The sequence below is a fragment of the Fukomys damarensis genome, unplaced genomic scaffold (genome assembly GCF_012274545.1).
Source record: "Fukomys damarensis isolate Sample0158 unplaced genomic scaffold, DMR_v1.0_HiC HiC_scaffold_22, whole genome shotgun sequence".
Classification (NCBI taxonomy): domain Eukaryota; kingdom Metazoa; phylum Chordata; class Mammalia; order Rodentia; family Bathyergidae; genus Fukomys; species Fukomys damarensis.
The window spans coordinates 26,885,827-26,896,778 of NW_022900934.1; the positions used below are offsets into that span (position 1 = coordinate 26,885,827).

Consider the following 10,952-nt stretch of genomic DNA (forward strand, 5'->3'; position numbering starts at 1 on the left):
CTCCTCTGCTACTTCATATGTTCCTATCAGTCTTATGTTATTCTTCTTTGCATCATCTAGGTGTTTTTGGATCAATTTATCATGATCTCTTACTGTTTTTAAGAGACCTCTCTTTTCATGGTCACTGACTGCAATCTTATCTTCTATATCTGAGAGTCTATCTTCACATTCTTTTATTCTGTTGCATACACTTTCAATAGAGTATTTAATCTCCTGGATATCTGAATCTGTTTTATGGATTCCATTTCTTTCCTATGTTGGGCGTTTATTTTTTCCATTTCTTTCTTATGCTGGGCCTTCATTTTTTTGTCAGTTTCTGCTCTAGAGTCTCGAATCACGACTTCCATTTTGCTCACTATCTCTATGGTTATCTGGGAAATTAGTTCTGTTTTGAATTTTTCTAGAGCCTGATTGATCTGTTTTGTTACTTCCTGTGCTTTGAGTTCAGGATGTCCTGGTGGTTCACTATCGGCCTTTTCATCCTCATTTGCCCTACTGTTTGCCATTGGTAAACTGGAAGTCTGTCCTTGTATTTTGCTTACGTGTTTTCTCATTTTTATTTTTGTTGTCGGACTGTCCTTGGTTTAATGTCTGGATTATCACCCAAATCTTCCTGATACAGTTGCGCCCTACTTTCTGTGTCTCTAATGACCCACAGACATTCTCATCTTCATAACATCAGAGAAAGCAGCTCATCAAATCAACCACAATACTTTACCCCAACTGAGCAATCAGCAACACATTAAGAGCAAGCACAACTTTGATACTGATCACCGGTGGTAGTCACTAGTCTATCACCCTTAAATCATTTGAATTAAATTGAAATCAAGAAGCAGTCCAGAACATGTCTGCAGTGAACAAAATTTCAATATAGTGTACTTACCATTTAATGGCTCAGACAGAGCGAGGATGCAAGACCCCTGATCTCAGTTAGCTGATGGCTGAACCCCATGAAGCTGACTGACCTTGGGCTGCAAGGCCAGATTGAGTTCCCCAACCTTCTGAACTGTTGAACTCCACAACGTTCTATTACAGGTTTCCCACGCCCTTTCTTTAAAGATGTTCAAAGTTGGGAACTCAGAAAAATACTCTTGATGACCACCTCTGCCTCTGTAGAGTGGGTCCAAAGACTGGCACAGTCAGGAGGTCTGAGAGTGAGTGTGGGGGGGTTATAGGGGTTCAGGGGCTACCTGCATGGCTACCTTCCCTGCGCTTGAGTGATGGTGGCTGGGTCAGGAGCAGGTGTGGCTCTCCTTCCCGCGGTGGATCGGGGCCCAGGCTGCCTCCCAGTGCTTGAGCAATGGTGGCTGGGTCGGGAGCAGGCATGGTTCTCGCTAATGCTTCATTTTGCTTCCTTTTGGATACAACCTTCTAGAACCATTGTTCCTATCTAAGTTCTCAAAGTTCTAGATTCCTGGTCTCACTTCATCCTAGAGAAATCTAGTTGCTGGGCTTATTGCTTCACTGAAATGGCCTAGCTTTGTCATTAAAGCCTTTCTTGGAGAAAAGTTTAAGTATTCTTTACATTTTATCACTTATTTGGCCTCTAGCTGTCTTTTTGTTGTTGTCGTCTCTCCTTAAACCTCTTGTTTGCCCTGACTTTTGGGTGTCCTTTCTTAGCAACTTTTGGAGTTTCTTCTACCAGCCATCTCATGATATTTATTTGACATCCCCCCACTCTCTCTCCATACATATGCTTATTATCATTTAGACACATAGCCATCCCAGGCAAAGTCAATGGATCAAAGGACACACCTCAAATGACCAATTTATACAGCTGGGTTTTAATTTGCAGGTAACCTAGAAGTCTGGTGAGAAAGTTTAATGGTGTTTATATATTTGATATTCACACACATTCATACATTTGTCAGATAGAGAACAAAGACTTGGTAGAGGCCTAGTTTCAAGGTGGGACACAGAAATTTGCTGGCATAAGTGGCATAAAAAAATAAATTTGACTCTTTGGAAGAAAGTGTTGTTCCTGGGTCCAGCATCGTACTTCAGGTATAATATTTCCAGACTTTCTACATTAGTAGCATTTGAAGAGGAAGAGCGAGTGTAGAATTCCAGGTTTAAAGTACAGGTTCTAACTCCTAGGGAAAGAAACACGACAATGGATGGAGTTAAAAGGACTTGCTCTTTTTCCCCATCGCTTCACCATAGCTGTGCAATCTCAGGCAGATTCTGTTTTTGTGTATTCAAACAAAACTGCATCTCCAAGATCTAAGCTCATGTATTGAACTACATATTTACTATGTTCTCTTGAATTTCTCAGCCATTTCAGACACAAAATGCTCCCAAATGAACTCCAAATCTACTCACCTAGCTTTGTCCTTGTCTCTCTTTCCCCAATAATTAGCCCCTATAATTCGTCCTATTGTTCATATCAGAAACACGGGAGTTATTTTTGTTTCTGCAATTCTTCTCAAGCCATCACATCAAAATTATTAAAATAGCTGGGGATTTAGCTCAGTGGTTCAGTGGCCTGCCTTGCAAGCGCAAGGACCCGAGTTCAATCCCCAGTACCAAAAAAAAAAAAAAAAAAAAAGTGTACTTTAGTCCCAGTTCCTACATTCATCTCTATTAAATGATGAAATTGAGGGCAGGGATTTAGCTCAGTGGTTCTACCTCCTGCCTCCCAAGAGCAAGATCCTGAGTTTGATCCATGGTACTGCAAAAAACATGTTAAAAATTTTTTTAAATGATGAAATTGAAATTTGTTTTTTCAAAATTAATTTCATTAGTACATTTAAGGTGTACAATATAATGACAGTCATTGTTGGAAATTTGCACCTTTATGTAATCCATCTTGGTTCCTATTTTTCTCCATCCCCCTTCCCTCCTTTCAACTCCTCCATCCCTCCCTATCTACAAAGACTTTGCTTCCATTTTTTCATTTCACATATTAATTCCATTCCTTCTTTTCTTTCCCCCACCCCTCCCTTTTCCCCTTCCCCTTTGCTACTTTTCTTCCTATTTCACATTATCTATTATACCTTTTCATCCTTATGTAATACTTTTAATTTCTCACACTAGAGAAATGATTCAGTATTTACATGTGTGTGTTCTATTTATTTCACTTAAGAGTGCCACCTCAATGTGCACCCATTTAGCTATAAATGTCTCATTTTTAATGCCTGAGTAGTACTCCATTTTATAAATTTAGTACCTTGGACTAAAACGCTAAAGGTTTCTAAAGAGATTTTTCATGTTGAGAAGTGAGTTTGTTTTCATTTTAATTGCTGTTAGTAGTCTATCAAATGGAGCCTTTGAAATTTGTTATTTTATAAGATCCTTCTTTTTCTTACAAGTGTGATATCAGTTTCTCTCTTTTGCTTTCAAATTTCATTTTCTCCACTGTGCATCAGTACACATAGAGATGTTGGGGAATATAAATAAAAATAAATTAAAGCCTATAATTAAAACCTATAATTAAAACCTATAATTTTGGTACAGCAAGCTATGGAGGTGTGAAGTGGCTCCCAGACCCTGACTGCTGGGGATTTTTCTCTTCCTTCCTGAAGAGTTTTAATAAATGGCCAACATTTCTTTTAAATCTTTGAGTCTGATCATTCTTGCAAAAACAATTTGGTATAGTTTAGGGGAGTCCAGGAAGAACAGAGTCATGCCCGCATGGAGGTGCGGTGCTGTATCCTCTTTTGTGCCTCCTTTCTGTTGCCCAAAGGTGGCCTACCTTAGCTCCACGCCTGACCTCAGAAACCCTTTGTTTTCAGGCAGAGACCACAGACTGAGCCTGACTGTATTTTTTGCCTGTCTGTCCTTACAGACCAGAGAAAAACTAGATTCCTTCTGTTTAGATCATACCCAGCTCTACGGTCAAATGGTCAAGGAGAAAGTCCATTTCTGTTCTGCTTACTTTAAACTACTGTAGTGTCACTTAATATATTTTGTAATTTGTGGCCAGAGATAATACTTAGACTACCAAGTTTTTTCCTGCTTTATCCTGAGAGCAAGATATCCCAAAGATTTTTCTAATAGAAAAGCCTGGAAATCTCCTGTTTGGGCCAGAAAGCAGTCACAATATTTGTGGAAAGAAGAGGCTTACAAAGGAAATAAAAATCCTAAACTCTATCCTTCACCAACACACCCATGACAGGGTGAAAAACTTAACTTGTGAACCTCAAAGGAAAACAAAACAAAATAAAATAAAAACCAGAAGAATTTTTGCCTTTTCAGATATATATAAAAGCTCATTGGGGGACAAGAAAAAAATAGTTTGTGGGAGTGCAGACTGGTGCAACCACTATGGAAATCAATATGGAGACACCTCAAATAGCTGGGATTTTTGATCCAGCCATAACTCTGCTGGGTATCTTTCCAAAAGAATTAAAAGAATCATATCACAGAGATATATGCACACCTATGTTTATAGCAGCATAGTTTGTAATAGCTAAAACTTGGAAACAGCCCATTTGCCCATCAGTTGGAAACTGGATAAAGAAGATGTGGTTTTTCTATAAAATGGAATACTACTCAGCCATAAAGAATGAGAAATTAGAGTCATTCATAGGAAAATGGATACATATTGAGGATATACTCCTAAGTGAAATAAATAAGTCACACATGTGTAATAAGGGAAATTAAAAAATAGGAGAAAATGAAAAAATGGAAATAAAATGTTTGTAAATAGGGAGGGGAGGAGGGGGTGAAGGGAGGGCAGGGACAAGGGGAAAAAATGAGAACCAAGACCTGTCATGTAAAGGCACAAGATCCCAGTAATGAATGTAATTGTACTGTATATCTAAAATGTACCAATAAACTCAATGAGGAAAAAAAAATAAAAGAGCATCTTAAGATTTCAAAAAAATAGTTTGTTTTAGAAACACTTTAAGTAGAGGAAGTGATTGTTTATTTGTCTTCTTTCCATATTTCCTTTCATTCTTTTGTGCTACTGCCTCTTACAAGAAATTTTACTGGATTACAGAAGTTCTCGCTGACCTTATTCTTCTCTTCATCTTGTATTTTAAGTAATAGAGTAAACCTGTATCTAGCGAGAGACATCGAACAGTCTTAACATTCAGTACTTGCAAATGAGCAATTATGTGTTCACATGTAAGGCAACTTACTTTCATTCTTTTTTTGTGATGGGGAGGCGGGCAGGGATGGAACTCAGGACCTTGTGCTGGCAAGGCAGGAGGTGGCACCACTGAGCTAAATCTCTGGCCCGGTAATTTATTTTTGAATAAGAGGATTTATTCCTTTCAAAGGCAAAAAGTAAAACACAGTCCGCAGACAAAAGCTTTACACTTGCATTGCAAACTTTTGAACTAAAATTATGCTTGGGAAAGCATCATTCTATCAAACAATTGTTTAAGAAAAATTTAGAATTAAGTAACTTTAATGGAGTGCTGTACACAATCTAGAAAATCTTCCTGGGATTATAGTATTCTACTAGGGATGTGCGTATTTGAACAATTTTCCATTCACTAGGCTTTTTTAAGCTTTATAGAGGTAGAGGTTAACTCATAAAATAGATATCATTATAAAAGTTCATTTTGAGTTGAATCCACCTGTCTTCTGTTTGGTGGAATGGTTTGGTTTTGTTTGTTTTTGGTACTGGGGATCAAACTTGTGCTTGCAAGGCAGGCAGCGGAACCACTGAGCTAAATCCCCAGCCCTGGTGGGATGGTTTTGAGTGTTTTTGCTCTTTAGACGTCAAACAGGTGTAGGTGGTTTTGTAAATTTATTTCAGAATTCTTTTGACTGGTTGTATTTGTCATTGTTCCTCTGAATTAGTCTTTATATCTTATTGGCTTCTTCATTGTTTGAGTTCAATAAAATGAATGACATTTGTTCACTTTATATTTGCATGTGTCATATTTTTATTTTGCATATGTATATTATGCCCTATATGTTATAATTTATCATAATAAAGACATATATGTAGAATGTGTATCTGTAGTTTGGTGATTTTTTTGCAAGAAAAGCAGAGTAATACCAAATGTCTTAGTTTGAAACAAACTGTTTTTAGCTGAATGATGCTTTTTTTTCCTAGTGCACCTGTAATATCATGAAGACTAATTTTGCTCTGATCTAGTGTGCTGATACAGATCAAGAATTGCAGAACTCAGACCTATGATCAAGGTCCCCCCTCTGGCTGTTACACTCTGTTGTTAATATAGTGAAATCGATCAGTCTTCTATTTAATGATAACACTTTGTGCATCTTAAAAATCCCTTCCTACCACAAGGACAGGAAAATATTAACCCATATTTTCTTTTTTATTAAATAATTGAATTTATTGGTATATTTTAGGGATACAGTACAGTTACATTCATTGTTGGGATCCTGTACCTTCACATAACAGGTCTTGGTTCTCATTTTTCCCCTTGTCCCTGCCCTCCCTTCACCCCCTCCTCCCCTCCCCATTTACAAACACTTCATTTCCACCTTTTCATTTTCTCACATTTTTTTCTTTTCCCTTATAACCCCTCCCCTTCCCATCCCACCTTCCCTACACCTTTGCCCCTTGCTTCCCATTTTACAATGTCAGTAATCTTATTAGGATCTTATGTACTATTACAGTTTATTCACACCAGAGAAACTATTTGGTATTTACACATGTGTGACTTATGTATTTCACTTAGGAGTATATCCTCAATATGTATCCATTTTCCTATGAATGACTCTAATTTCTCATTCTTTATGACTGAGTAATGTTTCATTTTATAGAAAAACCACATCTTCTTTATCCAGTCTCCAACTGATGGGCAAATGGGTTGTTTCCAAGTTTTAGCTATTACAAACTGTGTCGCTATAAACATGGGTGTGCATATATCACTGTGGTATGATTCTTTTAGTTCTTTTGGAAAAATTCCCAGCAGAGGGATGGCTGGGTCAAATGGAACCTCCAGTCCAAGCTCTTTGAGGTATGTCCATATTGATTTCCATAGTGGTTGCACCAGTCTGCACTCCCACCAGCAATGGAGAAGGGTTCCTTTCTCCCCACAACCCCACCAACATTTGTTATTGTTTGATTTCTTGATAGCAGCCATTCTTTGTGGGGTGAGGTGGAATCTCAGTGTTGTGTTCATCTGCATCTCTTGAATGACCAGTGATGTGGAACATTTTTTCATATATTTACTTGCTGCTTTTACTTCTTTGTATAAGAAATGTCTGTTCATTTCAGATGCCCATTTTTGTATTGGGTCTTTTGATTTGGGGGGGCTGATTTTTTTGAGTTCTTTATATATTCTCGATAATAGTCCTTTGTCTGAGGAGCAGCTGGTAAAATTTTTTTCCCAACAACATTGTAGGTTGTCTCTTAGTTCTGTCGATGCTTTCTTTTGTAGTGCAGAAGCTTTTTAATAAGATGGGATCTCAGTTGTTGGTTCTTTCTGCTAGTTCCTGTGCTACTGAGGATTTAGAACATGAAAGGCTTTAATGGCCAAGCCTGAAAGTGGCACTTATCATTTCTCTCCTCATTCCGTTGATCAATTTTGCATTGTCAAGAAATCACAAGCTTTGGCTAAAAATTGTTTGGCTTTCTGAGATTCAGAAGAACTGCTGGTCCTTCTTTTTTGGACACAGGTGAGCCTCAAAGGCTGCACCCCCTTGGTGGGGGTTTTGCTCACCAACCAAGAATACAAGACAAGGTAGAACTTCCTAAAGTCAGGATGGAGGCATCATCATGGAGAAGAAGAAATATATCAACCTGTGCTTCTTCTTAAATAAAATTTGTTCCACTTTCACAGTGGAGACCTTTACTAAGTTTGTCTATTTGGCTTTTAGTGTCCAGATTTACGAATCAGTGACTGCTGTGTATCTTTGATTCCTACCTGTTTTGAATCAGAGTCCTTGCTCTGGTCTTGTCTCAGCTTCAACATCCTAAAATGGGGTGGGGAAAGAAGTACAGAGTTTCCAGCAGATTTAGTGTTTTTATTTTAATATTTAAATCTTTGATCCATTTTGATTTTAGTTTGGTACATGGCAAGAGACAAAGGTCTAGTTTTAGTCCTCAGGATGTGGAAAACCAGTTTTTCCAGCACCATTTATTAAAGAGGCAATCTTTCATCAAGTGAAGGTGTTTGGCCCTTTTGTCAAAGCTGAGGTGGCTGAGCATTTGGAGCTATTTCTGCATCTTCTAATCTGTTCCATTGATCCGTGGATCTGTGTTTTTTGCCAATACTATGCTGTTTTTGTCACAGTAGCTCTGCAGTATAATTTCATGTCAGGGATTGTGGTGCCCCTTTGTTGCTCAGAATTGTTTTTGCTATTCTAGATCTCTTCTGTTTCCAAATGAATTTTAGGATTGTTTTCTCTAATTCTCTGAGGTATGCTATTAGGGTTCTTTAAATCAGGATTGCATTAAATCTGTATAACAATTTAGGAAGTAGGGTCATTTTAGCTATACTGGTTCTTCCTGTCCAAGAACAAGGGATATCTTTAGGTTTTCTATCCTTTCTTATCTCCTTTTAAAGAGTACTATAGTTTTCAATGTAAAGGTCTTTTACTTCCTTTGTTAGATTGATTCCTAAGTATTTCATTGTTTTCAATGATATGGGAAAGGTGTGGTTTTCCTAATTTCTTAGATCTGCTGGAAGATAGAATAGGTAGAACTCTTGAAGATACTGGTGTAGGCAAAGACTTTATGAACAAAACCCCAATCACATGGGAAATATCACAAAGAATCAACAACTTGGATCTCATCTCATTTAAAAGCTTTTGCACAATAAAAGAAATCACCAACAGAGCAAAAAGACAATCCATGGATTGGAGGAAAAAATTTGCCAGCTAATCATCAGACCAAGGACTAATATCTAGAATATATAAAGAACTAAAAAAACCCATATCCCCCAAATTTAAAGACCCAATCCAAAAATGGGCATCTGAAATGAACAGACACTTCTCAGATGAAGAAGTACAAATGGCAGATAAATATATGAAAAAATGTTCACCATCACTGGCCATTTGTGAGATACAAATTAAAGCAACACTGATTCCACCTCTCTCCAGAAAGAATTGCTATTTTCAAGAAATCAACCAATAACAAATGCTAGTGGGGCTAAGGGGAAGAAAGAACCATTCTCCACTGTTGGTGGGAATGTATAATCACTGTGGAAATTAGTGTAGCTATTCCTCAAAAAGCTAAAACTAGAGGTTCCATTTGAGCCAGCTCTTCTTCTTCTTTATATCTTCCTGAAAGAATTAAAAGCATTATACACACCCATGTATATAATGGCACAGTTTGTAATAGCTAAATCTTGGAAACAGCCTAAATATCCATCAACCGTTGAATGGATAAAAAAGATGTAGGATTGTTTTATATAATGCCATACTATTCAGTTATAAAGAATAAATCTGAGACATTTCTGCTAAGTGAATGCTCATTAGATCACACTCAAGTGAAATAAGACACACATATTTAAATACCGCATTGTTTCTCTGGTATAAGAAACTGAAAGTATAAATAAGGACCAAAATGTATAATAGATATTGGGAAAATTAGAAGAAAATGTTCAAATGGGAAGGGGAACAAGCGGGGAGGGGGAAAGGAAGGAAGGGAAAATAAAATAGAAGGAAAAATGGAGACAAAGCTTTTGTAAACAAGGAGCAGAAGAGGGATTGAAGGGAGGAGAGGGGAATGGGAAAAAAGAAGAATCAGGATATATCATGTACAGGCACAAATTCTCTATGATAAGTGTGATAAATATGTATATCTAAAATATACTAATAAAATTAATTAATTAAATGGAAAGGAATTAAAAGGAAGGAAAGACAGAACTTGTCTTTGGTTTATAGATCACTAGAACAGGTAATTGTGAGGAAGTCAACTAAAAAATGAATGTGTGTTCTGCTTACCTGGAGATCCTGGTTTTCTGGAGTTTGAAGCTGGGAGTAGTGACTTGAGGAGACTCTAACTTGTCCCTCTGAGAAGAATAATGCTCTATACATGGAAGGAATGATGAAATGCAAATATGGAGGACTATGCAAAGAATGGCTAGGTAATCTTAATTTTATTTTTGTCTTCCTGAGCTCACAGACTACATACTCTAGCCTCCCTTCCAGATAACTACAGACTTAGTAACCAGTTTTTCTAATGGAATATGGGCAAAAATAAATTAAGCCACTTTCAGGGTCTGCTCCTAAAATCCCTGGTAAGTCACTTGCTCTGCCCCTTTTCTAATTGTGCAACTGAAAGCAAAGTTCTTAAGACGGCACAGCCACAAAACAAAAAGAACCAAGATATCTATGTCATTATTTGCACTCACCATCCTAAGTTTTCCAGTGAGTCAGCTGACCAGCAGTGGAGTATGATGTGAGCGAGATGCCAATTGTTAAGCAGTCAAACCAATGAGGTCTTAGGCATTATTTATTGTAGTAGGAAATATTAATTATTCTAAGTCATGCACTTTAAATGACTCATGCAGAAAAGCCTTAGCACCCCAGTAAAGGGCTGGGAAATTTTCCTTCATCATTAGATCCCACTGTAGATTCCTGGTATTCCATTTTCATTTCTAAGTATTTTTTTTATTTGTTTGTCTTTTGTGGTTTTTTGGTACTGGGGATTGAACTCAGGACCTTGCACTTGCCAGGCAGGTGTGGCACCACTGAGCTACATCCGTGGCTCTTTAAGCATATATTAATGAATGTATTAGATTACCTTAATTTATAATTTCCTGATGCAGTTATCTTTTGGGTGGGAGGACGGTGAATTTGCCTGGGAGGTCATGGAATTGTTGAAGTCAGCCCATGGCCTCTCTTGTGAGAAACATTTCTTTTTCATATGCTTTTTTTCTTCATCAAAATTTTTAGTGCTTTATGCAGCATCCATATCTTTCCCGGCAAGTTTTCGGTTTCTACTTCCAGAAACAGGAAGGAAAATGACACTTACTAAAAGTTATCAATGATCAATCATGATAATCAATGTAATAATACATTTGAAGAGGCATTTGAAACTTGACAACTGTGTGTAACAAATATGATTGTAT

General features: G+C 37.4%; 1 long non-coding RNA gene across 1 annotated transcript in view; it reads right to left on the reverse strand.

Annotated features, from left to right (window-relative positions):
- Positions 1-1,547: 1,547 nt before the first annotated feature.
- The window catches only part of LOC104873893, a 12,183-nt gene continuing 2,778 nt past the window's right edge, over positions 1,548-10,952 (reverse strand). The window contains exons 2-4 of the long non-coding RNA XR_783610.2: positions 10,625-10,820; positions 9,823-9,907; positions 1,548-2,093 (exon numbers count right to left, since the gene is read on the reverse strand). This is a non-coding gene — a long non-coding RNA (uncharacterized LOC104873893). The remainder of the gene's footprint in view (positions 2,094-9,822; positions 9,908-10,624; positions 10,821-10,952) is intronic.